Genomic DNA, 6,000 nt, shown 5'->3' with positions numbered 1-6,000 from the left:
TGAACCGAGAGATTTTCAGTGCCAACTCTTTTGTAGAGTCAGTTGACATTAAACTAGAACTTGGAAAAGATTTGTGAACTTTTGTGTCCAAGCATGTTAGCTCAACCTTTGTTCATTTGGATCCATGAGGTCACTACCACAAGTTATCAGAGTAGGATTTGTTAAACTAGTAGCTAAGTCAAAACAAGTTCAAATGTTGAACTAGACGAATTTTATGAAAATTGTCTAAAGGGTAATTTTGTCCATAAGGACAATAAGATGGTATAAATTTCAAAATAAGATTTTGGACATTGTCATATGATGACAATGTAAATTGATCCACACAGCCATAAATGAGAATAGGGCCTTGAGGATTGAATTTCATATTATGGAATTTTATGTGAAAATTATACATGGGCTTTTCTTGTTTTGTCATGAACAAATAAAGAAACATCTAGAAGCTTGTTCTAGATGAAAATTTCGTCCACCATCATAAAAGAAAGAGGGAAATTATTTTGTGTATTGATGTATGAAGATACTTGCCAAAAGGAAAAGAGTAAAGAAATTAATAGCACGTGGCTATATGGTATGGACGGCCAACATAAGGAAAAAGGGAAACTATTTCCAATAGAAAAGAGGAAACAACCTTTAAGGCAATCCCTCCTCCTATAAATACCACACCTCATTCACAATGTTTAAGACACAAGTTTTTGAGATTAAGAGCTTCTCTCTCTAGAACTTGGCCGCCCACCCTGTCTATCTCTCTCTCTCTCTCTCTCTCCCTCTCTCTCTCTCTCTCTTCTTGCTCTTTTGTTGTGGCACCTAGGTCCTCATTAGACCTAGCTTTTGTGTTAGCTCTTTGGCTCTTAGACTAGTTCTTGAGTCATTGTTTTTAATAGTGTCCACACATTAAAGTCTTTCTATACTTGAAGACGCTAGTGGTAGAAACTATCGTGCTAACTCGGATTCAAGAAGACACGGATCGTTTGATTGTAGTGAAGTTTTGAATGGGGGCTAGGAGACTAGCTAACTGGGGAGACGAGCGATTCAACCTTTTCAAAGGCTTCTCAACGCTCAAGCTTCATCCGAGGTTGGTGCCGAGTGAAAACTCTTTATAGTTTTTAAATTTTAAATTATATGTTCATGCACTTTGTCTAGGTAGTAAAATCGTTTTACGTGTTTTAAAGAATTTTTTATATTATGCCGCTTGCTAGAAGCGATAAATCATTCTTAATCCTAGATCTGTTCCAACAGATGACATCGTTGGAAAGACTCCGAGTGAACTCACCTTTAGTCACAAGCTGCTTGAAGGGAAACATGCTCGTGATCTGGTCATAACATCTCTCGCGACATCTGTCGCCTCTGGTGCAACTTTGAAAGTTGATGTTCTTTCCGATAATGTGCAGAGGGACATTCTCAAGGCTCTCTATGAAGAAGTTACTGCTCTCAAAGAGATCATTGAGACATCTACTCTCATGAAAGCTGTTTGTGAAGGTCTTAGTAAGGTGATGACTCCCCACCTAGTGCTAATGGTGAGTCTACCTCAAAACCGACACAGTCCGCTCATCATGCTTCAGAAAATGAAGGTAGTTAAGATGAAGATGAGGAAGAAGAAGAAGATATGGCCGATAGTGATGAAGAGGAAAATGAATATGAGGGCGTTGAAGGTCTGCTGGGACTCCTACTTTCTAGAGTCTCCTTTTACTTGGTTTGTACTATCAAAATATTTGGTTTCCTTTTGTAAGTTTTTGCTCTGGTTGATACACTTTTTGGCTTCGCTTTGTGATCAGCCTCTGCTCTTTCTTCGCTATGTGTATTCAAACTATGTTGATAGTGATGCTATTTCTACTGTTTGCTTCGGTTCTCGTATGCTTGTTCAGATACTTTGCCTTCCCTTGTCTTGCTTTTATAGCATGTTTTTTTGGCAATCAAGGGACATGTAGTCATTTTGTAATTTATTTTGACTTAGTTGACTTCTAGTCTCTTGGTATCATGTCTTCCATCTTGATTGAGAGTGTATCTGACTAAAAACTACTCTAGAAGTGCTTGCCTAAAAAATATCCATATGGAGAGTTTGTTACGTTATGTGTTGGCTTATTTTTTTTTACTGCAAGTTGTTAAGGAAAGATGTCTGACAACATACTATAGGATACTTTGTAGAGACATCTTTCTCTTTGTGTGCAGACTGTATTTCTGGCAAGTTTCTTGTTTTGCCAGATCGTATCGCTGAAGACTTTCCTTGTTGATCTTTACACGATTATGGGTAAGGAAACCTTAGTTCGACTTTCAGACTTGTATGACTGCTATAATAGTCGAGTGTTTCCCCCTAAGAAGTTCTTGACGCTCTATCAAAATACTTCGGGTTCCTAGACGTGTACGATTGGCGGACAGGGAGACTATTTGTTTTGAAAACAACGGCGTAATTCTATAAATACTATTCCAGACTGAGTGTCTGTGAGATTGGGCTTTGTGTCTACGCGATTGAAGTTTTCACGTGCGTTGATTTTGAAGCTGACCAAGCATTGAAGCGTGCTTGAAGAGTGAAATCGAGAGGGATCTCAAATTCAAGGGGAGTCCTCGTTTTGATAATCACTTGTAGTAATAATTTTTAGGGCATTGATGTTTGTGTTGTACATATAAGTCTTTGTTTGTACTATTGGCTACTTGATAGGGAATTCCTTTCCACTAGCTGAGAGCCCCCAGATGTAGGTGACGTTGTATCGAACAGGATAACCATATTGTGAGTCTTTACTTTTACGCACTGCTTATTTCATTATCCATTATCTATGTTAGAGCAAGTTGTCGGAGACATTGACTCTACACTGTGTGCGATATCTTGCCTCTTCCTCTAAACAGAATTTCATATTGCCTTTGTACATAAAATTTCTGGCCTGATTACGTGTTTTGACGAAGAAATCATGGAGCGCTTTTTTTTTTTATAAACATTTTCTTTTTATGATAACTGATAGTTTCACATGTGATCACAAGCGACTGATTCAGAGCTTGTTCGGCCTTGTCTGTGTTGTTAATACATACGTCAAGGGTCTGGCGATGAGCATCATGATAATAGTTCATGTTGTAATGAAGTTTTTATTGTTTATTGTTTATTTCTGTTGAGTTGACTATACTCATCTTCAAAGTCATCCAGGTTTAATTGATTTTTTTCTTTTACTAATTGTCCTGTTTGTCACTTGTTTTCAAAATTCAAATGGTTTCAGTATTAATTGTATTATCCACTTAAGTATTCATCATTGTGTTCACTGTCTTCACAAGTTCAAAACCCTTGACAACAAATATGTGAGAGTTAAATGTTTCTTCACTTTGCATTTTAGGGTTTTTTTGTTGTTGTTATGGATGCTGATTTTGAAATTTAAGGTTTTCTATGATGTGATTTTTAATCATGCTTTGCCTTTCGAGAAAGAAAATGTGAGACGTGGGGAACTGAAATCGATGTAGTAGTTGAAATTAAAGACTAGATTATATATTGAATTCGGTGACAGACGTTAATGATATTACAACGACTTAAAGACGTTTTGTTAAAACATTCTGGGTAAGTGTGTTTTCGTTGCTATCTAATTGGGGGTTCATCGATTTGTGTTATTATCAAGGTTCGAAATGTCATTTTCGTTTCCGTTTCGAGACTCCTGATTTACGAAAAATCGTCATGTCGATGGAAAACCGAACGGAAAATTGTGGAAAATGGCAAATGAAATGCCGTTTTCAAATGCCATTTTCGATGGAAAACCAACGTGCCAACGGAAAAACCGAACGGAAATAATGTGGCGACACAAAAATATATATATATATATATATATATTTATATTTCTAAATATTGTCCAAATTTAAAACACTTCAAATTATACATATCTAGCATAAATGTTCCATACTGAACGACATACTACCAAATTGTTCATGAAATAAATATGTTACAAACATATAGTTACAATAGCAAATTAAATGTACCAATTGAATCCCGATGGACGTCCCGGTTGGACATAACACGGTTGGTTTTCTTGAAGCTCGCAATATTGAGACCAAGTGAAATTCCCCTTGTATGATTGTTGAAAGTTTTGAACATGTCTGTCGTAGTCGGCTTGATCGTACCCCACAACTTCACTTATTAGTGGACATCCTGATGCACAGGCTATAATGTGCTTGGCACCGAACCGATCTACGCGTACACCGAACGTACGACGTCCACTTCCTTGCGGATTCACCTGTGCCTGTAGCACTCTTATCGGATTAGGGTAACGGTCAGGAACAAGTATACAAATCGTCACTTTGTGTGTCTGGCGTAGTGAATGACATTCTGTTGAATTGAGACATCAAGTGGTCGACGTCGTATTCACTACCAGAGGACATATACGCTCCATATCCTCGTTGGAAGTCACCGCTCTCTGTGTTCGACCACCATAGTATGATCCGGTCTCAAAGTCAAAGTACTCTCCGTATCTATTAAACATATAATATATTACTTTCCATATTCAACATACCTACATTGTTTGAGAACTCCGACATGAATAAATGCGAATACACTAACCTGTCAGATCTTTGACGTTGTGACCCATGATCTGAATCTTACGTGGCTTGATAACCGCTCCATAGTCCACGGATCATAAGGTTGGCCATCACCACTACCACCAGCAACATCTTGACCACCAGGATAACCGCCAAAGTCACTACTGCCTCCATCATCGTCACCGTCATTAGGATCACGTCCATCATCTGATGATCCATGCGAATTGTGACCTACGTCTTCACTCAATATGGTGTCAACATCAACACCTTCTGCCCAGGCCTATGAGGTGACGCGTGGGTCGGGGTTTCGGTATTCATCGTCGAGGTGAACTGGACGGATCCATTGTAGGAGTTCATCATCGTCGACATTGTCGTCCATTACCTCCATTGATTTTTGGATCATATCCAACGGAACTTTCCTGTCGACGACGTTGCTTTCGATATCTCGTAATTGCAGTTTCATGTTGTAGCTACAAAAGACGAGTTCCTCCAGTCTCTTATACGCCAGTCAGTTTCGTTTCTTAATGTAGACAAGTGCAAACGTACTCCAATTTCGCTCGCATGCCGATGATGATGCAGTCTGAGAAAGGATTCTCATCGCCAAATTTCTCAATGTGAGGGTTTTGATTCCAAACATGGCCCATCATTCTCCTAAGAAAATGAAGAAACTCCGTAAATATGAAACTATAACATATAACAAATTCGGTTCAAAGAAATAGTTCTTACGGAAGCCATCTTCGTCCTTCCCGTTACTACTGATTTACTACAGAACATGCTTTTCTCGTAACGGAATGGTAGAAGTTCATTCCCGATGTTGTCGCAGTCATCGTTCGCGAATAACCGCTCAAACATTTCTGTAACCGCCGTAAGATGTTCGGGTTGCTTGACGATCTCCATATTATATTGAAATTTTGGATTTAGGTAGTGAGCCACAAGTAAATAATCACAGACATAAATTAAAAATTATACAAAGACGTTCGCAAAGAATAAGTGAAATGACTTATACCTGCTTGGTGTAGCGGATGGTCAAGTTGTCTCGTCCATCTCTCAACCGCAATGTCCACCATCCATTGCTTTTTTGGGATGTTTTCCAACTTCTTTTTCATTAAATCGAAGACGTGGTACAACAAATCCAGCGTTGGAACCAGTTATGTATCAACGAGACGCAAATGTGAATACATAGACTCGAATACCTTGCACACGCTATCAATATGGAGACAAAAGTTATTGTCCAATATTTTTTACTCCACAAACTGCCAGCTGCAGTTTGACGAAAGGAACATCGATCTCACCAATCCGATGTGAACATCTTCTTCAACCCCGTTCGTGGCGAATCTCATCGGACCTGGACGGATTAGCTCTCTTTTTTCCCTCTTCTCGCATATTCGAGAAGATTATCCCGTGATTGTAGATGAACTTTGTCACTTCTCTACAATTTCTAACAACTTCGGCGACAGTTGGTGCTCGTTTGCCCACGTCCTTGAGCATCAAGTCAATACAATG

Source organism: Urtica dioica, chromosome 6 (assembly GCF_054948205.1).
Source record: "Urtica dioica subsp. dioica isolate 48M chromosome 6, U.dioica_male_clone48M_v1_H2, whole genome shotgun sequence".
NCBI classification, from domain to species: Eukaryota; Viridiplantae; Streptophyta; class Magnoliopsida; order Rosales; family Urticaceae; genus Urtica; species Urtica dioica.
This window is presented reverse-complemented; position numbering follows the sequence as displayed.